The 25,021-nt window shown below is 45.0% G+C and overlaps 1 protein-coding gene and 1 long non-coding RNA gene across 7 annotated transcripts in view; one reads left to right on the top strand and one right to left on the bottom strand.

Moving 5' to 3' along the window:
* CHRM2 (cholinergic receptor muscarinic 2) overlaps nt 1-25,021 on the bottom strand; it is a 136,643-nt gene that overhangs the window by 108,605 nt on the left and 3,017 nt on the right. For 3 of the 6 annotated variants that reach the window (XR_006289028.1, XR_006289033.1, XM_043541149.1), the window contains exons 2-3: nt 22,873-23,023; nt 5,525-5,658 (exon numbers count right to left, since the gene is read on the bottom strand). The gene's annotated coding sequence lies outside the window, so the exon portion shown is untranslated. Of the gene's footprint in view, nt 1-5,524; nt 5,659-22,872; nt 23,540-25,021 lie in introns of those variants that run through there. The other 3 variants (XR_006289034.1, XM_043541155.1, XM_007072304.4) reach the window with 2 other exon arrangements.
* Nucleotides 19,146-25,021, top strand: part of LOC122464724 — a 44,131-nt gene continuing 38,255 nt past the window's right edge. The window contains exon 1 of the long non-coding RNA XR_006289036.1: nt 19,146-19,247. This is a non-coding gene — a long non-coding RNA (uncharacterized LOC122464724). The remainder of the gene's footprint in view (nt 19,248-25,021) is intronic.

Below are 25,021 nucleotides of genomic sequence, written 5' to 3'. Positions count from 1 at the left end.
CCCTGTAATGAAGCTACAATCACTCTTCCGATCTCCATGTGGTCTTGTTTCTTTCCTGAGAAACTGGCACTTCTCATCTATTCTAACTCTCCTGATTCCAGGCTTTGATTTATATAGCCCTGGCTAGTGTATATCCTGTCAAAGGAGGGAGGAGTCAAGGATAAAGGGGCTCACATAGGGGGAGAGGAATTCTAAGATAGGAGGTGGGGGTTAAGGGTCGATCCCAAGTTGGATCAGACCACTCAGATGCATGGTATTTAGCCTGGCTAACCTGTTTTCAGGTAGATACGCTCCTCCCTTTTAGTTCTCCTTCCATTCCAGCTGATACCGGCAAATATAAATAAAGCTCCACAAGGAAGGCAGGGCATTAGAGTGGGGGACAGGAGATCTGGATTCTAGACCTGGTGCTGCCATTCATGACTTAACATAAGTATCTTATTTTTCTCTGTAGTTCAGTTCCCTCTGCCCCCCCTCCCCATCAGTAATGATGGGGATACTGAAGTCCCTTATCTCATGCGGTATTGAATGAAAGTTTTTAAAGCACTCTGACACAGTCAGAGGGAGAGCACCATAGACGCAAAAGGATCATCCTCACTGGGCTTTCTTTAGTTCACTCCAGTGTAAACTTAATCTCCTGTTCTTCTTCTAGTACATAGGCTAATAGGAATTACCACACTGGAAAAGACCATTTGTCCCTCTGGTAAAATGACCTGACATTCAGAAACAGTGTCTATTTCATGCTCCAAAGGAACACAAAAATGCGTTTTAAAAATGCCTATTATTTATTTCAGTGACTGTCCACGGTCTATAATTCCATTGAATTAAATTAAAAGTCACAGAGTAAAATATTTCTTTTGGTCAGGTTCAGATTTGCTGCCCTGTATTTTCAGCAAGTGTATATACTGGCTGTGTACGTGTGGGAGTGAGGCTGCCAGGAGGCAGGACGAATGAGAAAACCGATGAAAGAGAGATTTGGCCACCCTTGCTCCCATGAATACTACCTTGCTCTGCAAGTAGCTCTATCGAACCAGAGTCTGATTCAGTGAGGGGTGATGCTCAAGCAGTAGAAAGGTCTCATGCCTGGAGATTCCTCCTTGGGCTGCTACTGGAATGGGGGAGCTGCTGTGTGCTCTCTATTCGAGGTTAGCTCAGCAGTGAGGGCTAACCTAAACTGCACTCTTACTGTAACGGCACTATGAGTCACTGGAAAGGCATAAAGTTGCTGGGCATAAGAACACCCCAGCCACACCCTCTCCATCCTTCATCCCACCCATGGGACCTCCCAGGGCTGTCCCCTAGGTTTTTTGCAGGGTGGGGATTGTACCTACCCTGTGGTTCCTTTGCATTAGCCTAGTTGTCTTAAGAGGGTCTGCATCCCACCTACAGCCGGGGGCGAAAGTAAGTCGGTCCGGGCCCGTACGGCGTACCGGTAAAAAGTAGCCTCCCGTACCGGCCCATACCGCTGACTTTAAAGCGCCTGAAGGCCGCGGATGGGGGGGCGCAAAAGGGGCAGTGACATTAAAGCACTGCCGCTGCAAAAGGACCCTGCTGATGGGGGGGGGGCAAAAGGAGCAGCTACCCCAGGGCTGGCCAGAGCCCCGGGCCCTTTAAATTGCCGCTGGAGCCCCGGGCGGCGTGGGCAGGCTGGCTGGGGAATGCTGACCCCCCCAGCCCTGCCCCTTCGGCCTGAGGCCCCGCCCGGGAGAACTGCCCCCCGTACCAGTAAGAGAGAAATTTTACTTTCACCCCTGCCTACAGTCTTCAGCACTGTACTGTATCAGCACCATATCTGAGGGCCACTGGGAGGGAGGAGCCGTAGCCTTCCTGCTGTTAGTTTCCTGGAGTATGGGTGGACGGGGTGAAGGGCAGAGCAGGCAAGAAATAGCAGTACTAGTTAGGAAAGATGGGCCCACAGCAATGACTTGCTGTGACTAGAACAAGAGCAAAGTGAACGTAAAGTCTGCTGAATAGCCAGTGAATCTGGCTCATATTTGGTCTCTCCCACCCTACTGTTTTGAAATTAGCTATGTACATAGCCAGATGTCATGCTTTCTCTAGTGAAAAGGGGGACAGGAGAGAATTTAAAATGTCTTCGCATTCTCTATGCCTATCTGTCATGTTTCCACTCTGAGGGATAAAATGCCACAGTGTTTTTTTCAGGCTCTGCTCCTGTTTATAAAGGCTACGTCATCCGATCAGGGAACAGACACCAGGTCACGTGAGCTGGATGATCACACATAGAGACTACTGTGTTCTGAGCACTGAATACTGGAAGGAGTCCTCGCTACAAACAGCTTGTCAGAATCCATCAGCCCTAATTTGTTCATGAAAACTATTATTCAAACCACCAAGAAGAGCAAACACCTGTAAAAATCATTGTGTTTTGGTGGGCAATTCACAAATAGAGGGGGGAAAAATCCAGTGGACAAGTAGTCGACAGTGAACAGTTCCATCTGCTCCAGGAAATGCATTTTCCCTTCAGCCGAGGCTAATGGAGAAAGGCTGGGGACAGGTGAGGGTTCTACATGCCAATTGCACTTTCTCCACTGTGGAACATCAGAGCTAGTTGTGATTCTAAGGACGGGAGGGATAGCTCAGTGGTTTGAGCATTGGTCTGCTAAACCCAGGGTTGTGAGTTCAATCCTTGAGGGGGCCATTTAGGGATCTGGGGGAAAAATTGGTGATTGAGCCTGCTTTAAGCAGGGGGTTGGACTAGATGACCTCCTGAGGTCCCTTCCAACCCTGAGATTCTATGATCTATCTCCTATCCCTTTGGAACAGTATTCATCCATCACTTAGGACTGATTGCCCCTTGCCCAGTTGCTATTTCTCGAGGAACACTTCTCCACAAAGATATGGGTAGAGTCTGCTCCAAAATTAACATAGTTTTCCCCATTTTTCAGTGAGAATTCATCATCCACCACTAGTTTCCAACATGGTTAGGCCAGCACACTGGAACTCAGGAGACTTGGGTTCTAGTCCTGGCTCTGTCACTGAACTACTCTGTGGCCCTGGGCAAGTCACTTCATTCCCCTGTGCTTCTGGTTCTCCTTCCATCCTTTGTCTAGTTAGATTAGGTGCTCAGTTATCATGATGTTAACGACCAAATAAAATAAACAGACTGAACTCTCCAGAGCAGGATGATCTGAATTTTGTACAGAGCCTAACACAATAGGATCCCCAATCATAACTGTGGCCTTTAGTTGCGACTGTAACACATAATGAGTGAATCAGAGACTGGGCAGCAGATGGTGTCCCAGTGTAATTTGGGTTACCAGCTAGGCTGCCTCATTTAAGGGGAAGACATTCAGGAGGATTTATTAGTAGGAGCCAAGCAGAAAGGGAAAGAATCTATCTTAGTGTGAGGAAGAACCTGAATAGGAGGCCCCCAAAGTTTGGATGGATGCAGGCCCTGTTTAGCTCTAAAGAAAGTAGACTGAAACAGAAGAGGGGTCCAGGGGGGCACTGCTTGCCCAACAAGAAGAGGGGGAAACTGCACTCCCCATTATTTTAAGACCTGGCTGTAATCTATGCTGGTGACCATAGCACTGCTCTATGAAAATGACAAATCCTTCACTTGTTTGCAGTAAAACCTCTCTGCCTCCTGTAAGTCGTTTAGTCAATAAATTATGCAATCGCTACACGACACAAAATGTTCATAAATTTGTTACAAAGTTGGCAAAGTCCAATTTTAAGAACTACCCAGAAAATGATAAACTAGGCTTTTTCGATTATTTCTCCAACTAAGCCCTTCCTTTCTAGCCATGTGGCAGACATCACAACAATCTAGGTACCAACAGCAGCTGTATGGCACGAACCACTGTGCCTTTGAGAATGTTTGTTTTTTGCCCTCATGAAAGGCTGTAGGGAAGAACAGGGCAGCAGATGTTTCCTTTCAATGCTAGTGTCCAGCAACTCATGAGCTGAGATAGCTACAAAGAGCCAGATCTTGACACTTGCGTGCAGGAAGTCAGGGAGGGCTTTGCCAATGAAAAGACTGCAGGACCAAACCCAAAGCTGAGCTGATAGTTATATCATCAGATGCCCAAACAGTCATGCCACTAATTTCTAAATTTATTTTTAATGAAGACCAGCCATTTTTAGATGCTGCACAATTCATATCAAACTGCAAAAAGCTGATTGAAAAGCAAACCTTTCCTCTTCCAGCCCACCCACATACACACACACACTCACCTAAAAGAGAATGTGGTGAGATCATTCACCCTAGATAAACATTTCCTCCATAAAAAAAGGGGGGGTTCCATTACATACAGGCAGCAGCATGGAAATGAAAACTGCTGACTGGCTCCTCCCAGGTGGGGGGAGTGTTGTTAACACAATGACTTGAGAGCCCAGGTGGGCCTGCAGTATAAACACCAATGTGACTACCTCTCCTTCTGCTTAAGAGGTTTACAAAGCATAACACGAATGTCTCCTGGCTGAGAAAGAGGCTCTCTCTGTAGGTTGCCACCTCATCCTACCTTGCCTTCTGAATCCCTGAGGATTCTTCTACCCTCCCTGTGTCTCGTGTCCCTCCCCAATTCCCTTGAGACCTCACTACCGCCAAGGTCTCATATACAGTAATCATACTGCCAGCTGTGGAGGGATGGATTAGACTCCATCTGAGACTCACTGATGCTGTCCTTGAACTAGCCAGAGGAGTTTACTGTTGAGCAGCTTGAAGCCTCGTCTCAGATCATGATGACAGAAAAGCTATGGCAGACCAAGAGATAACAGTCTCTAAAACATGTGCCTTTTATGCTCCAAACAGGACTATAGTCCCTACTGTTGTTTAGGGAGATTGGTGTCCCCCAGTCGTAGCTAAAAGAGTAGTGAAGTCAGAGTAGGGGACACACACACACACACATATTCACTAACTGCCCTTTGGCAGAACTGAGCTCTGCAGAAGGGAGCAGAGGATTAAAACAATACACAAGAGAGAGTTAGTGTGACAACTGCAGAGCGGGTCCATGTAGCCTGTGCAATAACTAATCATTGCACAGTAAAGGGTAATCATAATTTCTTAACACTGCAGTGCAGGAACCCAGCTTCACGGCAGCGCACAATGGGCTAAGGAGATGGAGAGCTAATTAGTGCAACAACAAAAACAACGCGGTGATATTCCCCACAGAACGGGCCTGAGTGGACCGTCAAAATAAGTAATTGATTCCTCCTAATTTACTCATTCTTTCTCTTTCTTGGCTAGGAGCTAAACTGCATATATTCCTTCCGCCCTGTCTTTCATATGTTTATTTCTCCTGCTTGGTTTAGTGAAGCAAGGAGAGAGAAATAAAACACTGGTAGTGAGCTCCGGCTATGTAATAATAAAATAAATAATAAAAAGCTGGAAGTAGGCTCCTCAAATTTCTTCCTCACTCTCCTTGCCGTCTCATATTCAAAACTAACGATGTGCGAGGAAACAAGTCCACAAAGAAATGCTTGGGGGAAAGAGGGGTTGAGCTCTTCCTTCATCCCACCCACCAACCTAGCTTGAATTAAAGTTGAACCAAAACTTTTTACCTACCCGGAGGTGGGTTCAGGGGCCCGGGCTCCTGCTGCAACTGTCAAAGACAATACTGGCATCTAAAGCAGTGCGAGGAACGAAGGCAATGCAGCTCGGCTATGCTGATGAACTGTAGATGCTTACGATGCCATAATCTGTAGTGAGGAAACACAGCATTCTGAACTTGGGTCCTGGTTGCTGGCAAGTGGAGGAGGAACTGATAGTTCAACCATCCTTTCAAAATAAAAGTCAGTCCCTAGCCAAAGCCCAGACATGAAAACCTCTAAACTTTGGATGGAGGTGGGGTGTCAAACTATCTGAACCTGTTTTGATGTTTTGCAAATCATTCAGAGATTTCTGATGAGCTAAATCAAAACCCTGAACACCCCCAATGTAACAGAGTTTTGAAAAACCAACCCTTGATCCACAATAACCTCTGTCTTTACAACAGTCAAACCAACCCCTCATCACAGGGCAACAGCAGATTTGAACCTACAACTGATCAGCAGCACTCTAGCACTTGAGCAAAGGATGAAACCTTTGCCCCAATGAAGTCAATAGCAAAACTCCACTGCATGTATAACACATTGTGCAGTGGCTTACAAAAACACCACCAAACATTCTGAGGCTCAGAATTTTGTCTTGTTGAGGCCGGTTCTTCTGATCATATATTTCTCTGTAATTTTTTACATCTATGCTTTGTGTGTCTGTGCTAGAGTTGAATCCTGCTAGGAGGTGTTGAGCATGCTCAGCTCTCACTGAAGTCTATGGGCCTATCTTGCTCTCTCTAAGTCAATGAGAGCTTTCCCACTGATTTCAACAGAGCAGGATCTGACCAGATGGACGCTGAGAACACTCAGCACTATCCACTGCTCAGTATCTCACAAGAATGGATGTTTAGTAATTTTAATGTACTGATTTTAATGCTTTTCAGTTCACATTACTCAGCTAAAACTTAAAAAATGGTATATCAAAATGTCCTGTCATTCCCCCCTCCCCATCTCCATCTCTTAGAAGAGAATGTCATTCAACCATCTGTCAGAAGAACACAGTGTTCCTGTTCCAACTCACAGTAGCCTGTAATAACATTTTTTCACCTGCCTGCAAAGTTCCCCCTAGCTTCTGAAACCCACAAAAATCAGCATTGCCCCCAGAACAGGATGCCCTGCTAATCTATGCACTAATCTATCCTGATTTTGTACCGCTTTGCACCTTGGGTAGTCATCTACACCTGTGCAAAGTGGAGGTAAAATGCTATCAGATCGGAAGGGCAGCATGTCACACCCACTTCACACAGCTGTGAATGACTCAAGAGGCAAGGCAGTGGGAGCAGGGCCCATGTTGCTATTACCAATTTGTTTTATCTTTAAAAGGTTGTGGCCACAGTTTTTAAAAACTTGTGCCTAAAGTTACACATCTACATCCATATTTAAGTAACTAAAAAGTGGCCTGATTTTCAAAAATGCTGAGCACCCCGAGGTCTCCTTTCAAACCAGTAGGAGTGGCTAGGGGCCTAGCCCTTTGGAAAGTCAGGCCATTGATTTAGGCCCCTAAATATGAACTTAGCGAAGTTTAACTGTAGACACCATTTTTTAAAAAACTTGGCCTCAGTTTATTTCAGGGCTTTTCAGTTCCTTTTTACATTCATATTTATTCACAGCTTTAAATTGATATGAATATACTGTACAGAACACTCCTGAATGAGCCCAGGAATGACTGATTCACACAGGACCAATGATGGCCAATTTGGCAGGATGCTAGCCTAGACAGCTTCCTAATGACCTCCTGTCCCACTACCTGGAGACATTAAATGCATCAGCAACACAGTTACCCTTTTTAAAAATCATCATCCATCGTGTTTTTAGCTTTGCTTTTTATTTAATAAGTTTGAGCCTTTTTTAAAAAAAACCCTGCTAATTACAAACAATATCCCAAATCCTGATGCCAGCTTACATAGCAATATAGGGTGCATGACCCCCAACAGCTGCATTGACTTGCTACATAAGGGACCATTGCTCCTTCTGTAGTTGGGAGGGGAGGATCTTATGCAAATGAGTAGAACTCCCTGAGCAACCACCTGCCACTTTTGCAGGTGTGCTAAGGCCTCTCACAATAGCGATTCCTGCACTCCTCGCATTTCTGGGGTGCAGGGACTGCTCAATCATGCTTCACACAGGTATCAGGATGCTAAAAGGAGAGCAGAGAGGAGGCAAGCCTCTGGCCCCCCTCTCGCTCTCTTTACACTGATCCATGGATATTCCAAGACAAGAGGACCAACTCGTAGGGCTCTGTGGCATGTGGGGGTGCAGCTGCATAGATCAGATTGCAGTGTCAGGCCTATAGACAGTGAAAGGCTAGAACGCATACTGGAGTTGGCAGTGGGGTACTGCACTGATCTTCCTGGAACCCACAAGTGTGTTATGATTTTCCCTCTGTTCCAAGTGAGCAGGTTCTAGATAAATATAAAATCATTCTTTTTTTATTTCATTGAGGGGCAAAAGGTTAATTAAATTGCTTTCAACATTTCTTGTACTTCTTTTGGTGACCTCCCACCCAAGGATGACAGCAAGTATCTGACTTGCTGCCAGATTAAAGCTAATGCCACTGAAGAGCACTGTCAGAGGAGCACACAGTCACCCACACAAATATATATACCCATTCAAGCATAGGGCCTGAGACAGTACCCCTAGAAGTGAATAGAAAGATTCTCACTGTCTCCACTGAGACTTGGAGCAGGCCTATAGTGTACAACTATGTTTTTTATAAGGAATAAATGAAAAATGTTTTAAAAGTTGTTTTATTGTTCATTTATAGGGGTCCAAACCAAGCTCAGAGCCCCATTGCATAGTGCACTGCATAAGACATTTCCTGCCCCAAGGAGATTACAATCTAAATAGGCAAGACAGACATAGTATGTAAGAAAGGAAATGTCATTATTCACAATTTATGATTGGGAAAACTGAGGCATAGGGTGATCACATGACTAGCCCAGGGTGACACAGGAAATTTGTGATAGAGCCAGGAATTGAACCCATATCTCCAAAGTCTTAATCAAGTGCCTTAACCACAAAACCATCCTCAGTCATTTTAACTTGCCTTCTTTCCATTTTCCCACTTATTAAATTGTTAAGAACCTTTAAAGAAAACTATCTGGTACTTCAGTTGCCAAAGTCATGGTGCCAAAGAGTGACACTGTTTGTTTGTGGATTTTCTTAGGCCAGATAGTTTATATCCACCTGTGCTTCATCACTGAAAACATGTTCACTGACTCTTTCCTGAGGTGAGAAATTCACTCATTTTCTCCAAGAAGGATACATCAAAGCATTGTTTTATTTCATTTTATTTCTTGCTTCCTTCCTTCCACTTTTATAGTCTTATTTCCTTATATTTATTGCTTCTCAATTATGAAAGAAATAATAGGTAGGAGGTTCCTTTTAAGGAGCTTCTCCTGATGTCAAAACCTCTTGGTAAAGTCCCCTAAGTTCCCTCCTAGTGTATAAATTGGGAAAATTACTTGCAGATATCAAACCCTCATTTTAATGAGGACGTAACAGCGAGCCCTTCACATGTTCTTTCCCTCTAATGAAAGAAGAGTGTTTGTTATCACAGATGTCAGAAACAAAGTGGTAACCTGCTCTAACTTCCTCCTGTCCTATCACTATACAGTTCACTCCCATGAGGTACGTGTTTGGGTGGAAGGAAAAGCTATCACAAGTGAGATACCCCATTTACATCCTCCCTGCTGGGGCTTAAGCACAGGCCCTCAGCTGACTGAGAAGGTGTGAAATTGTCAGGCTAAATATAGAACATAGCCTGGTGGTGGCCCTCTCTTTCAGGTCACTCATGTTCTGTTGGCTTTTACCAGCCCAGAATTCATGGTTAGAAATAGAAAAGTGAACTTAGCGCCGGTGAAAGATGCCAGCATGACAGATCTGGAGACCAAAGCCTTCAATTCAGCCACAGCACAGAATTCGAAACAACAGGGCAAGCTTCTCCCATGCCTGTCCCCTTCCCATAAAGCTTTTCTTCCCTTAACCATCACCTGGAGTGATCATTTTTAAGTTCACTGTCTGTGCACTCATTCTATCCTCAGCCACAGTGAGGAGACTGCCAAAGCAGGGCCTCAGTCATTATTGCCTTGCGCCTTGTGTAGCATGAAAGCAAGTATAACTATGGGCTGAATTCTCCCTCACAGCAGAGCCCTGCAAGAAGATGGGGTGGTCAGGAAGTTGGTTGTGGTTCCCCCAGCCTGTGCCATTTGGTCTTGGCACAAATTAGAGAAGGTGAGGAGCTATTCTAACTTACCCCAGTGATGCAAGGTTACCAAGTGACTTTAAATACATTTCCACCAGTGGAGGATAGCAGTGGCACAGCTGCAGTTTGACATGCCCATACCCCATACCTGCCCCTACCCCATCCATAACATCAGGATTCAAAAAGTAATTTCTTGGTGTCTGTGAAAGGGTTTCATTCACTGCAAGTGTACCTCCTTGTGGCTGGGTTTAGGAATTCTCTTGCTCCATCTGGCGCCCCCCTTCTTTTGATTGCTCATGCTGGTCCCTCTCTCAGTGACTCGCTCCTTCTTCATGACTCAGCCTCCAGCCAGGTCACTATATAGTTCCCCCGACTTCTGGGATAACCAAGTCCCACCCAGCCAGCTGTTTGAATGCCGTCTCAGGCTGTCTTCTGTTCCAACACCTAGCGACCTACTTCTGCTCAGCCTCAGACTCTGGTGCTGTTTCCCTGGGCTCCTTCCTACACCATCTCCTTTCCCTACCTCTAAGTTTACTTCTGGAGCTTCTTCTGCTCCCATTAACTATTTCCCCCTTCTTGACCCCTTGTAAGACTGCCTCATTCAGGGCATGATCAGGCTTTACTCTGCCCCTTGATCTCCTACTTTTCCCTGGCCAACTCCCTTTCCCTCTGGGGAGTAACTGCAGACCTCCTCCCTGCAGCCCCTTCCTGCTCTCACTTCCTGGCTTAATAATCTTAGCCCAGTTTCTCCCTAAACTGGGCTTCATCTGCCATAAGGCCCTATCAATGTGTGGTTCCCCTCTGGCCCCACCTTGACCACATTCATCCATTTAGGGCTTGTGTGGGGTGGACATCCCGTCACAGTGCCTCAGCTGGTTCTTTCTTGGAACAGCAAGAGGAGAGGCTGTTCAAGAGCTGGCTTGAGAAATAACTGTCGTTGAGCCACAGCTGAGTAAAGACCACAACGTAAATGGAGTTTCTCCTCCTGAGGGCAGGAGTCATTCCAAAAATTAGCTCAGTGACATTACATTTAAAAAGTGGGGGTTAAAAAAAATAATAATAAAAGAGTAAGCTAGTTAAAGACCCTCGAGTCAAAACAAGAAAAAAAATAAGAAAAAAAATCTTTAGACTCAAAATGGGGCATTTGGGTCAGAGAAGGCATGAATGCACCAAACAGAAAGGAATGAGAAAAGCAAGAAGAAGAAAAAAGTGCTTAGTTAAACAGCAAGGTTCAGAGTTTATCCGAGCCAAAGGAGTAACTTCCATGGAATGAAAATCCCTCCTAGTGAAGCCAAAAATAAGGAACATAAATTATGGTAAGAAATGTGTCAGATGGAAATTAAGATGGCAAAGAAAGCAGTTGATGAGCAAATACAGAAAGATATTCTGTAAGCATATTAAAATCAGGAAGCCTACAAGAGAACTTGCAGAGATGCTGACTGATTTATTTGAATCTGTCTTCACCACAGGATGTTGCAGTGATGTCTACACCGGGCCTATTCTTTTCAGGGAAACAAAGGAAACATAAAATTGTCATATTAGAATTGGACAGGAAATGGTTTTCCTGTCCTGTTCATATTTTTGAGTTTTTGAATTTTTTCTCAGCCCACATTGGGATGAAAGTCAAAAAAAATCGGAAAAATATTTGTGAACCAAAAAAAAAAAAAGATTTTTTCATTTTGGGTCAATAAAAACAGGATTTTTTCAATAATTTTGAAATGTTTCACTTTGATTTGCATCTTTTTTCTTGTTTAATATTTAGTTCCAGCCTACTTAGCTTAAATTTCAAAATGAAGGGTCATTTTGAACTGGAAAATGAGATTTATTGTCAAAATGAAACATTTCAACAAATTTCAAAAAAAAATTCTCAGTACTTTTTCAAGTGAGGAAATTTGTCTAACCCACGCCTCCTTTGCAAAAAGTTTCAGTTTTGACAAATTGGCATTTCTGATGAACAAATGATTTGTTGAAAAAATTCTAGCCAGCTCTCTCTCAGATATTCAAATGTTAAAAAAGAGAAAGAAACTGATAAACTAAATAGCACCATTATCACAAAAACTGAATGGTTGTACATCCCAGAGTTTGGAAGGCATTTAAAAATGAAGTCGCTGGGCTGATAAAAATATGCCCTCTCTCTAATTGGAGTCAGATACTCTGTAGAAGGACTGCAGGGCGGCAACCATTGTACCTGTCTTTAGGAAAGGCTAATTCTAGGAATTATAGATCAGAGAACCTAACTTCACTACCAGCTAAATTGATTGAAAAAAATAGTGAAAAATAGAATGATAAAACATCTACATGAAAACCAAATGAGAGAGACAAACCAGCACAGCTTTTATAAAAGAAAAATATGTCTCTCGTATCTGTTAGAATTGTTTGAACACATCAACAGGATCACAGATAAAGGAGAACTGGTTGATATAATTTGTCTGAACTTTCAAAAATCTTTGACAAAGTCCCTCCCAAGAAGGTGTTAAGGAAACTAAGAAGTCATGGGGTGAGAAGTAAAGTATCATCATGAATTTGAAACTGGTTAAGAGATGAAAACAAAGACTACACATGAATGGTCTATTTTCAATAGAGTAGAAGATTAACAATAGAGTGCCCCAAGGTTCTATACTAGAAACAATACTGTTTGTTTATTAATCATCTGGAAAAGTGGGAAAACAGTACGGTTCCAAAATTTGCAGATACAATTATTTGGGTTAAACAAGAATAGAACAGACCGAGGAATTTTGGAGGGAACTAAACAAGCTAGGTGAATGGGCAGTTACAATAGCAAATTAAATGCCATGTGGTCTGGTGCAAGATAATGCATATTGGAAGGAATAATGATATATTTCATACCTTACTGCATTCTAAATTACTTGGGACTACTCAGAAAAAAAAAAAAGACGTGGGCATTATTGTTGACAATTCATTTAAAAACTCTGCTAGAGGTACAACAATGGTCAAAAAGGCAAAAGAAAATAAATGTTAGGCTATTTAATGAATGGAATGGAGATTAATACTGAAAATATGATGTCATTAAATAAATCAATGTTACTCCCTCACCTGGAACACTGTGGTCACCATATTTCAAAAAAAAGGTATAGAGGAAATAGAGAGAAGTGATTAGAAACCTGGAAAAACTTCCATCTGAAGAGCGACTGGAAAGACTGGGACTGTTTAGTTGAGAAAGGAGAAAAAAAAAAAGGAGACACGATAGAGATAAACTAAACAATGAATGGTACATCTAAGATCAGTCAGACTCTCCCATTTGCCCTTTCTCATAACACATGAGAATGTAACATCCAGAAACACATTTAAAATGGATTAAAAGTTTTGGTTTGGGTGTTTTGGTTGTTTTTTTTACAGAACACATAATTGACTTGTTGAACTCATCATCACATGATATCACTAAGGCCAAGAGCTTAATGGGAGTCAAAACAGGATTAACTGCTAATATGGATAATGAGAATATCCAGAGTAACATTACAATGGATAAGAGTTTTTGTTTGGTTTGGGTTTTTTTTTAGAAGGGATATGAACCCTCATGTTCCTAAGGGATAAATCAGCCAGTAACTGGTGGGTATTAAGAAGAAATTTCCCTTTTGGGCAAGTTACTGCATAATTGGCTACGGTGGTGTTTCTTGCACCTCCCTCTGAAGGATCCAGTATTAGTCACTGTCACAGACAAGATACTGGACAAGATCAATCAGCAGTCTGATCTAGTGCTGTAATTCCTATGTTCCCTGACTGGACGACTGAAGACTTTTGATGAAGAGACTAATGAGTCATGAATTATAAATAATGCACTTCCAGTTAATTTTCCATGCTAAAAATTCATGAAACATTTGAGATGAATGCACATTTTTATGAATACATCTTTGGTCACCCAATACTCACTAACAATGAATAACAACTTTGCAAACAGTGGAATGAACTTGCCACATTTATTCATTAAAATATTTGTGAAAAGTCTTTAATACATGACCAGTTCTAATTCTAAGTGTTAGGTTGGCCTAATGAAAGGAAGCAGCACCTATTCTCTGTATTATGTTCCCATGGAAATTAACTGGCTAAATATAAGTTAGATGGGTTGGGAAAAAGGAACATTAGAAAACCTATCGTTAAGCTTGAGGGGAAAATTCATTAGTATCTAGGTCTGAGGTATACACAGCTTCTGACTGGGCAGAGCTTTATTACTTTCAAGATGTGTTGTTTTTCATTCTTCACAAGCTGAAATAGATTCACTAAGATGAAGGGCCATAACCTCAGATGATGTAAGTCAGCATAGCTTCACTGAAGTCAAGGGAGTTATACACATTCAAGCCTGCTGAAGCTCGAATCCAAAGAAGTTAGAGAACGGGGAGGTCTTTTTTTCTGAGTTTGTTTTTAACAAATCATTTTATTTTTTTCTTTGTGTCACGGAGTGCTTTTCACAATAGTTCAAGACTAGCTAGACTTATTAGGGCATTGTATCTAACTCCCTGTCTGTGCAGGAATTTTATCCATCTGAAATTTTTCCACTGCTTTTCAAAAAGTTTGGTGCAAACTCTGAGAGGTGCTAGGAGTCTCAATTGCTCATCACCTTTTGTGCTTTAGTCACTATTAAAGATGTCTAATTGCTATCATTATTCGAGGTTTTCCATCCCACTAATCATGTCCATTATCACACTGAGTTTTCCCTTTAGTGGAAGCAAGCTCCCAAGAGCTGTTTAGTAAGTAGTTGTCAAAATCTCAGCATATCTTGATGAAGTTTCTTCAAGAAAATGTTACAATTTGCCTTTAGGCAAATTCTGAGCAAAAATCCATTGGCATAAATCAGGAGTAACTCCATTAAAATCAGTGGAGTTTCTCCTGATTTGCAGCAGTGGAGTGGAGTGTAATTAAGATCAGAATCTAGCCCACAGATCCAAATAAGTTGCTAGGTAGCAAGGATTCAGGACAGCATCTAGTCAAAAGAAAGACAGAGGGACAGATCCTCAGCTGGTATGAGGCAATGTAACTCTATTACCTTGCTGAGGCTCTCACCCTGAGTGATGATTTGGTTTATTTACCCTTATCATATTCTTGAAAATGAACATATGGCAGCACATGCCCTATTGGGACCACTGGGTAGATATGTTTTATTAGCAAGCGAACTCTATAAAGTGCTTGATAGAAACAAGATGAAATTTAGTGAACCTTGATCCCGCCCCCTCTGGTCTTAAAATCATGCTACTGATGGAGATAACAGTGATAGCGATGTGAGGAGAGGCATCTGTTTGGAGCCAATGCTGATCTGCAGCATTGTCTGCATGGGACACAAGCAGTGTTAGGCACAAACAAAGATACAGCACTGAAGGTAACACCGCAAAACTTGTCTGCCAGCAACAACTTCTTACACCCACTAAATAAGATCTTTAAACCTGACAAAGGAGAATAGATGGCAGAGACCCTGGGAAAAGGTCTCAATCTTTTAATCCAACTCTTCAGGCTAGCTTCATCTCTTAATTCTGATAGCTTGTGCCAGTGGAACTGGTGCTGGAAACAGGAGTACAATGACACAAACCATCTATCACCTTCATTCTGCTGGGAATCCAGAGCTAAATGGTGCAGCCCAAAAGCACACATGGTTTGTCTGGGAAGTGGTGGGGTTAGGACAGCCAGGTAGCTGATTAATTACATCTCCTGGGCACCTCCCATCTGGGAAATGGTATGCAGGCCTAGACAGAACTGTAAATTGCCTTTACCAGACAGACAGGATTTCTTGGGGAGGATGGAGAAATACTCAGTGGTTTAATTCCCCTTAGGTACAGCTGTTTCCATAGGTGTGGAAGAGATGAGGAAATTTGCAACTTTGTGCCCAGGGGAGTGAATCTGCCTCCTCTCTTATTTTTCACTAGGGTTTGAAAACACCACCATCTGATTTTAGTATTTAATACTACAAGCATTTGAAAAACAACACCTTTGCCCTTCAATAGGTGGATCTAGGCTTGAATGATGCCCTTTGACCTTCCTTAGCCTGATTACTGTTCCCCACCAATGCCGACACACGTGCACCATCTACAAAGCATACATGATAAGGCCAACGTTTTCAAAAGCCTTCAGTAATTGTATGTGCCTCAGCACCTTTGAGAATTAGGCCCATAGTATCAAGTTGGGAAGAAAACAATGAGGCTTCCAAAGTTAGTGAATACAAGGCTAACATAGACCCCCTCCAGCAGCTCCAATTACTGCTCCTTGAGAGTTGTACAATCTGTTTAGAATTTGATGCCTTAACCTCCAAGATCATACAGTGAGATCAGCTGGGTTTTTAGAGTATTCACTGAAGAGGAAAGAACTAATTGGAAACAGACAACAGATGGAGACAAACCTACCTTGTTTTGTTTGCTTGCCCTTTTCCCTTTGGACTACAGAGGTATCAGGCAACGGTTTCTAATGTCTCCTGGCTTATCTTCATGCCACGCAGATTCAGTGCTCTCCCTTTTTGTAATGGTGAATAATGCATAGCAGAAGTTTTGAATCAGAAAACTTGGGGTTATAGAAAACTTTACAAATGATGACCAAATAAACCTTGCAGTTCTCTACACTCATGTTTTTTTCTGGTATGCTTTGAGTGTTCTACCCATATTTGGGCCTGGGCAGAGCGGGGGCAGAGGGGGCAAGATGTAAATGAGAAGGGATATGTATTGATTGGGAAAGGATTCATCGATAATGAAGGGACAGGTATTGACTGGGATTCTAAGAACACTTAGTGCTTGATATTGTTTTCATCTTCAAATCTCTTTACGAGCATTAATCAATCATTATAATGCACCCATCCCACGAGGTATGTGTTTATGTATTATTAACCCCACTTTAGCTGGGGAAACTGAGGCAAAGAAGCTAAGTGTACCATGTGAGTCTGTGTCAGAGCCAGGACTAGAACTGGCTTGCCGTCCTGTACTCAGACCACCTGACTGCTACGTCCGCTGCTATACTGCAATGGCAGATATAAATATTAAAGTGGTCTACAGAATCCTGTGGAGGGTGGGTGGGAAGACCTGAAGGGGGGGAGGAGGACAGCCAAAAGGCCTAGCCCTGGAAGTAAGACAAAGAAATCGTGCAGCATGAGCAACAGCTCAAGGAACAGCTGTGAGACCGAGCAGAAAAGACCCAGTAGAGAATGCTCGGAACCTCTTACTGTTGTTAAATCCATAGAACTAGGTATTTAAAGCTTTTGGTTTCTTTCTGGATCAGGTTCAACACATGCAGTTAGCTGGGGAACCCAGATATGACTTTCCCCTTCCCTTGTGGGGACCAGCCCCTTCTAAGGGAGGAGGGGAAATTGACTTTTTCCCCCCATCCTCTCCCATTTTCCCCAAGACATAACCATACTCTGCCAAATGTCCACCAAAGGCAGACATCCGGGGGGAGTTGTTGGTTTACATGGCTACACATCCCATAGAGATTGAGAAGACACCTCCCTCCTTTCGCCCAGCACCTGAGTTCAGTTTCACTCGCGCATTCCTCTCACCCACCCAATTTGCGCATCCCATCCGAGGCGCCTCGCCTCCTGAGGAAACAGGCACGCTGTGAACTTACAATGCCTGCGGTAGCTTCGTTCTCAACGCACTGCTAGGTGCCTGTCTTGCCTACAGCCTACTTCGGGAGGTCAGCTCCCGGGGCAGATTTGACCACAGCCCGCTTCCCACTACCCAGCAGTGTTCCCCTGGCCTTTCTCAGGCACTAGAGGGCGCTGCCAGTTGGGACTCTGCGATTGAGAGCAAACTCCCTTCAGATTTGGTTTCACCTAACTTGAACTCGCTCGCAGAGTGGAGTGCCCCAAGGGTCGGTCCTGGGGCCAGTTTTGCTCAATATCTTCATAAATGATCTGGAGGATGGTGTGGATTGCACCCTCAGCAAGTTTGCAGATGACGCTAAACTGGGAGGAGAGGTAGAAACGCTGGAGGGTAGGGATAGGATACAGAGGGACCTAGACAAATTGGAGGATTGGGCCAAAAGAAATCTGAAGAAGTTCAACAAGGACAAGTGCAGAGTCCTGAACTTAGGATGGAAGAATCCCATGCACCGCTACAAACTAGGGACCGAATGGCTCGGCAGCAGTTCTGCAGAAAAGGACCTAGGGGTTACAGTGGATGAGCAGCTGGATATGAGTCAACAGTGTGCCCTTGTTGCCAAGAAGGCCAATGGCATTTTGGGATGTATAAGTAGGGGCATTGCCAGCAGATCGAGGGACATAATCATTCCCCTCTATTGGACATTGGTGAGGCCTCATCTGGAGTACTGTGTCCAGTTTTGGGCCCCACACTACAAGAAGGATGTGGAGAAATTGGAAAGAGTCCAGTGAAGGGCAACAAAAATAATTAGGGGACTGGAACACATGAGTTATGAGGAAAGGCTGAGGGAACTGGGATTGTTTAGTCTGCCGAAGAGAAGAATGAGGGGGGATGTGATAGCTGCTTTCAACTACCTGAAAGGGGGTTCCAAAGAGGATGGCTCTAGACTGTTCTCAGTGGTAGCAGATGACAGAACATGGAGTAATGGTCTCAAGTTGCAGTGGGGGAGATTTAGGTTGGATATTAGGAAAAACTTTTTCACTAGGAGGGTGGTGAAACACTGGAACGAGTTACCTAGGGAGGTGGTGGGATCTCCTTCCTTAGAAGTTTTTAAGGTCAGGCTTGATAAAGCCCTGGCTGGGATAATTTAATTGGGGATTGGTCCTGCTTTGAGCAGGGGGTTGGACTAGATGACCTCCTGAGGTCCCTTCCAACCCTGATATTCTATGATTCTAGGTCTGGATTTCGTTGGGGGGGGGGGGGGGGACGACTCTGTTTCATTGCGAGGGAGCTTGCCGTGTTTCCTGTGCCGTATTGCTATGGAAACAGCACCAAGAAAGCGCAGGATGTATGTAGGTCATAATATCAATGAAGATGAGAAAGTTGGGGCAACTGTCTGGGATTCTATCAGACACCTGTTTAAAGAGAATATAAACGGCAAGCTTGAAACAGGCGGAATGATTCAGACACATTGAGCAAATAGAGACCCCAAAGGGCACGCGGAGATCCAGACCAGAGTGTGTGTGTGTGTGTGGGGGGGGGGGGAAGTAAGGGGAAGGGAGGGGGGGGGAAGGGATGAACAGCAGCGGCTAAAAATGTCCATAGTTCTTAGAGATTCGTTGTCACACAATGAGACGCCTTCGCTTACCTCCCTTCCCGTATATTGGTGCAACACACGCACTGGTACCTAAACTGGACTCTGGTACAGGCAACACTTTCGGTTTAGGAAGGTAGCTCTCAATCTGTGCGGAGCAGCGAAGGTAAAATGTCTTGGGGAAATAGCCTTTGATCAGGACTGTGCCATTGACCCGGCGGAAGCGGTGAACCGACGGGTGTCTGAGCCCCTCCCACCTTTCTCCCAAGTAGTGCAACAAACAGGAAACGGGGCATCCCAAACTGAGATCGCACCTATTTGGGGTACTAATAGGGCAGCCTAGCTGCTGACTGCAATGCGGAACTTACAGGTAGGTCTCCGGCAGGGTGGAAGGGGCCAGCTCTCCTGCACCTGAGATTGCCCCTTGGCCCAGCCCAGAGCGTGTTTTCGTGATCCAACGTGACAGTACATAACTGCTGTTAAGGCACAAACTGCAAACAAGAGGGTTAAGAGATGGTGCGGGGGGGAGCTGAGCCAAACATAACAAAGAGTTGCCTAAATAAGAGAGGAAAGCATTCTTTGATCAGCATTACAAGGTTTAAACATGTGTCATCGGAGTGGTTTGTGTCAGAAACCACAAGACTGAGGGCTGGCGTGCGTTTAGGCGGGGAACACTCAGCTACAATTACAGGCTTTGTAATGCCATAAAAGCGTACGGCGTGCCTACTTGTGAGATCAAATGTTAACCTCCCCCTCCCCCTCCAGCTGCAAGTACAGAATGTCAGTCAGAGGGGCAGCCCCCTGGCCCCTGCATTTCAGAGCAGAGATGGGGGACAGCTTCCTCAGGAGAATGCTGAAATAGGGACATGCTTTCTGCTTCTCTCTGCAAAACCACCCCTCACTGGCAAGCCTTAGTAAGGAGGGAGTCCTAGTGCGAAGAGATTGCCGACAGGGAAAAACTCCCCCAGTCGACAAAGAGAACTCCATTCCCAGAATCGAACCTGATCAGAGGAAGTCATAGAGGAAGGGTGGGAGGGGAGGAAACCTACTTAGAGATAGCCGGAAGGGGAGATATATTATTTATGACATTATTCCTCTATATAATTTGCTGAATTAGGGCCTGATCCAAAGCCCACTGAAATAAATGGAAAAACTCCCACTGGCTTCAATGAGTGTTGGATCAGACCCTTATAAAATAATCCTGCCGCCCTCTCTAGGTGAGACACTTTAATCCCCCTGGTGCTGGCTCTCATGCCACAATAAATGGGTGTACTGTGATATGACACGGACACAATCCCTCCCTTGCAAGACAGAGGGCATCTAGCGATCTGTCAAAAGAACACTATGTCCCGATGGAACCTGCTCTTTGGTCTTCTGTACAAATTCACACCCACAGGGAAGTCGGACCTTGTCAGTTACATAATAGCTGTCTCATTAATATCAGGCTCTTTTAAAGTCTTTAATTTGCTTGAACAGCAAAGGGAGGAGGAAGGGAGGCCAGAGAGAGAGAGTTTTGTGGTGGCTGTAGGAGGGCAAGCAATATAGGCCAGGAAAATGTGCCCCCAAACTAAGAATTTTAGCATGCCTCTTTTGCACCTCCTTGTGACCTGTGCAATAGTCCCACAGGCTCTGGGAGGGGAGGGGGGAGCAATTCCACTACAGTGGAATGCTGTTTAAATTGGTTTTGAATCTGTGTGTCTGATTTACAGGAGCCATATTCGGTTAGTTCCCCTTTAAACTTGTAAAGTGTGAGCTCTACCTTTTGATTTCTTTTTCAGGGTTGTCCCATTATACCTCTAGCGGCAACAACACCCCTACCCACTTGGTGTAGTTTTCTTTATGGGAAGTATCTGGGAGGGAACTGACTTTCGGTGCCTGCAGAAAAGCATGGGTGGTGCAGAAGGCAAAAATATAAATAGAGCTGTTTTCATGTAGCAGGGATTTCCTATTGCGGTAGCCCGGGCACACAGACACACCCCCAAGTGCAGCAGCCTCATCGTAGGGCTGCTACAGCATTTGCTCAACTGGGCTTTATGACGAAGATGAGCCAGGGGGACTTGATGACGGGCATAAAAGGAGAAACCGAGGAATCTTTACAACAGTGGCGGAGTCTCTCTCTCTCTCTCTCTGGGTTGGGGAAGAAGTGGGCAACTACCTGAGCCAGAGAGACAAACAGAACCTCGGGAACCAAAAGCTGTTATTTCAGAGGTGGATTTTCCCCCAGAATTCCGGGTCTGAGACCTTACTCCCTTGTGATACGCATATATCTCCAGTTACTGTTTTAGTCACAATAAACACAGCGTGGCATGGTAAGAGACAGCCTATTTGGAACATAGGGGCGAAATCTTGCTAACCAAACTCTAACCCATTGAAATCAATGGGATCAGTTCCCTACGGTTGAGAGAGCAGGATCCGGCCCCAGAGCATTCATCCTCACCATTCTGGTGGCTTCTAACTCTCCTCATACAAAAAACAATCCGAAGGGTGCATATGCTTGTGAGTGGAGCAGTGAAATGCACCTAGGTAATGTTCAGATGGGAATGGAAAGTGCCTATGAATGACAATATTATGACTGGCGTGACTTCAGACTCCGCATGTGTACACTCTGCGTTATAACTGTGCCATTAGGGTGTTCTCCCCCCACCCCCGCTGTGTAGATTCCCACCCCAATCCTGCCTTTGGTGTGACCCATCACAGCACCCGAGACAAAGAGGCACATTTAGAACGCGGAGATTCGGGGCCCGATCCTCAGCTGAGATAAATCGTCATCACCCCATCGACGTCCCTCGATTTACCCCAGCTGAGGAGCTGTAATACTCATTACTTCTGGCGGGTCGCCCCTGTGGTTTGGGATCCCACCTACCGTTTCCCGCAATCACATCTTCGCCTCTCGGACCTGCCTCCCTCCCTCCCTTTCACTTTTACAACCATTACTTGAGCCCTTCGGTCTCCCCACTGATATGAAAGTTTCAAAGATAACATCTGCCTCGAACAGCCGACGTGTCAACAGCTGCAAGCGCCCGACTCTTCCTCTCCCCCGGGCCCGCTCTTGGGGACATTTAGACAGAGCTGTACGCGCAAGTCGCTACTTCGGGCACAACAAAGGGAAACGAAGGGCGGCAGCAGCAGCGATCACCGAGGCTGGGTCATAAATTAACTGGACCATCGTCTGCCCACCCCCAACGCGTGCGTTTTTAAAAGTCCTCCCGTCCTGAGCGTTACGGTGATCACAGCTGTAGGGGAGCCTTCGAGGTAACAGACTGTCTCTGAGGCTTCTCACGGTTTGTACCCCCGCATTTTACGAACCCCGTTTTGAGGCAAGGGCCTCTTGGGGGAATCACCTCTTCTCCCCCCCGCTCCCCTCCCAGTGCCTGACAAATATTTGCTACCTTCTTTTAACCAGCATCGGTGAATACAGTGTCCTGCGGTATGAAAGCAAAATCCCTTTGATGGGCGAGGGCGGGCAGGATCGTTCCCTAGCAGGTAACATCTCTCAGAAGTGGCGAAATAAACATGCCACGTCTGTAGGCGGGAGTGACACAGAGCCCAGAAAATGCCACGCTCCGCTGGAATGCAGCAGTTACATAAAACCGCCGTGGATACTTCTTAAAACATGCGAGGGAGTCTGCAATCAGGGTCCCGCGCCCCTCTTTCACAGCTATCCCATTGTAGCCTTGTTTCTAGGGTTATTACTATAATGGTCATTCAGAACAGACCGCTGTCTGGTTGATGCAATTGCTTTCCGTCCTCCCTCTAGCTACTACCCCCTTGGCACCCTCCCCGCGCCCGATCCATTTAGCAAAAGTTTCCTTTTGCCAGGACAGATTTTCTACTGGAAAACAAAATGCAAGGCTCGATTATTAATTATTATTTAAAAAAAAAGATCCTCGCGCGGGCTTTCTTATAACAGCCGCAGCTGAATTCCAAGTCAGCCCAGCGAGGCTACAGGAAATAAAGACAAGACCAAGTGACAGCCAACGCAAAGGTACCCTTACCTGTAATGCAGTCACGAGAAGTTGCATCCTCCCCCGCTGCCGGCGATTTGCTGGGAAGGGCGATTGGGAAGTCCACCCAGCCCTGGAAGCAACGAGCAGACTGCACACAGTCAGAGTCCGGCGGCAGCCTCTTTATCTTTCCCTTCCATATCTTCGACAGGGGGTGGGTCGGCGGAGGGAGGGGGGAAGAGAGACAGATTAGTCGGCGCTGTGATGCCGGGGGGAAAGAACACCCGTTTGAAAGCTTTGGGCAAGACGAGGTGGTATTGTCCGCGCTGATCGAGTTTGTCACACGCACAAACACGCAGACCCACTCAGCGGCTTCTGGCACTTTGGAGCCTCTGCCTCCGCTCAAGTTTGATTGCTTTTGTTTTGTTTTGTTTTGTTTTTAAATGTAGAGCAACAGTGCTATCAGACCGGGCTCAACGGTTTAGACGAGACTCCAACATAGCAGAGGCTGGGGCTCTTAAGTGGGTCGGGAATCATTCAGTCTTCCCCCACCCTCCCGGAGACACAAGGACCGGCTGGGAAGAAGCGCCTAGGTGAACTTCTCTGTTACATTCCCTTGTTAGCAGGGGAGTTCGGCTCTCCAGGCGGCTCCCCCTTGTGCTCTGTGTGTGTTCGATTAGCTGCAACGGGCAGGCAATTTCTGCAGAGAACATTTACAATTTTCTTTCAATACGACAGGATTAGTTGCTGTTGAAGGCTCTCCTCCAATAAGATCAGCACTGCTTTCTGATTTGGCGGCTTCACTGAATAGAAATGACTGCTTCTTGTTATCTCCCTCTCCCTCTTCCCCTCTCCCTCATCAGAAGTCTTTATCTACAATTTGCACATCAGAACCGATTTTTTTTTCAATTACCTTTCCCCCTCCCGCAACACTCCCTCCTTTATTTCTGGTTGCTCTTGCAATCCCCTGATAGCTGTAAATCTCAACCAATGTATACCGGAAAAGGAGATCTTGCTTTTAGATTATTGCAATCATATGAGTCTCTGTGCACTGGGAGGGAGGGGGGAAATATTACACTAAATCCAGTTTCGTTTTTTAAACAGATTATTGTGCTGAAATATTCATGGAATGTTGTTTCCTTGGCACAATGACAAACGAATTAGAGGAAGGAGATACATTCTGCGAACAACAGTTAATTCTCCTTGGGTGTAAAGCATTCCCTTTTAATTAATAGTCATTAGGCTGAGAAGTATTTACTTTGCTTTAGGGAATTTGCCAGTTCGGGGGAAATAATCTAGCTATAAACATCCTTTAAAAAAAGGTTTGCCTTTCTGGTAACTCGATATTGATTTGTACAGATTTGTGCTATGGGGTGATGATTTTTCCCTTCGGAGGGGGGGATACTGGGTGTGAGGAACTAGAAGAGGGGACGTAATCGGTTCTGTTATCCAAAGAAACAGATCTGGTAGGACAGATCTGAAGAGAGAGAGAGAGTTTGTGAAGGTGACATCGGTGTATGGCGTGGTGTTATGTGCCCCGCATTTTGAGAGTCTAGCCAATAATCCCCATGTTTTATATCAAATAGCTAACCCGCAGTTAGAAGGGCCTGTTGCTTTTAGAATACGATACCAGGCGGCGAAAAGGCGATACAGCACAACCTGAACTGGCTACCATTAGTCCTATTGCCTAGGCCTGTAGATAAATGATCTAAACCGGATTTGAAACTGGTGGCCCTGTTCCCTTATCCTCCGTTCCACAGAAGCCACACACTTGAATGGATGTGGTTCTCAGGGGGTGCTTGCCCTTTCTGCTAAGCCACCTGCTTCACTAGACCCCACACTGCTGAATTCGGCTGATGCGCCTTTTCCTGTAACTAAACCGAATACACCAGCACTACGCACAGAGCTTAAAAACGTCCAGAGGGACCGAGGACGAGTGAAGACACCTGAAGTTCTTATCTTAGGGACAGGAGAATGTTCACCTCTGGAATCATTTTCATTGGCCAGTTCTTGGTTCAGACAAGGTTATAGATTGTTTAGCCCACCTTGCCTAGGAAGTCAGTGAACTTTGGATTCATTTGGCTGTGGGTATAATACAGTTTTCACTCCTGTCCTGGACACGCTGTAGGTTAACTGGCGGCTGATGCGCAACTCTTAAGGTGTAAAATATAAAGCGTGTCAAAGCAACTTGTGCATATAT

Source organism: Chelonia mydas, chromosome 1 (genome assembly GCF_015237465.2).
Source record: "Chelonia mydas isolate rCheMyd1 chromosome 1, rCheMyd1.pri.v2, whole genome shotgun sequence".
NCBI lineage: Eukaryota > Metazoa > Chordata > Testudines > Cheloniidae > Chelonia > Chelonia mydas.
The sequence above is the reverse complement of the archived record's forward strand: the minus strand, read 5'-3'. Positions and strand labels throughout refer to the sequence as shown.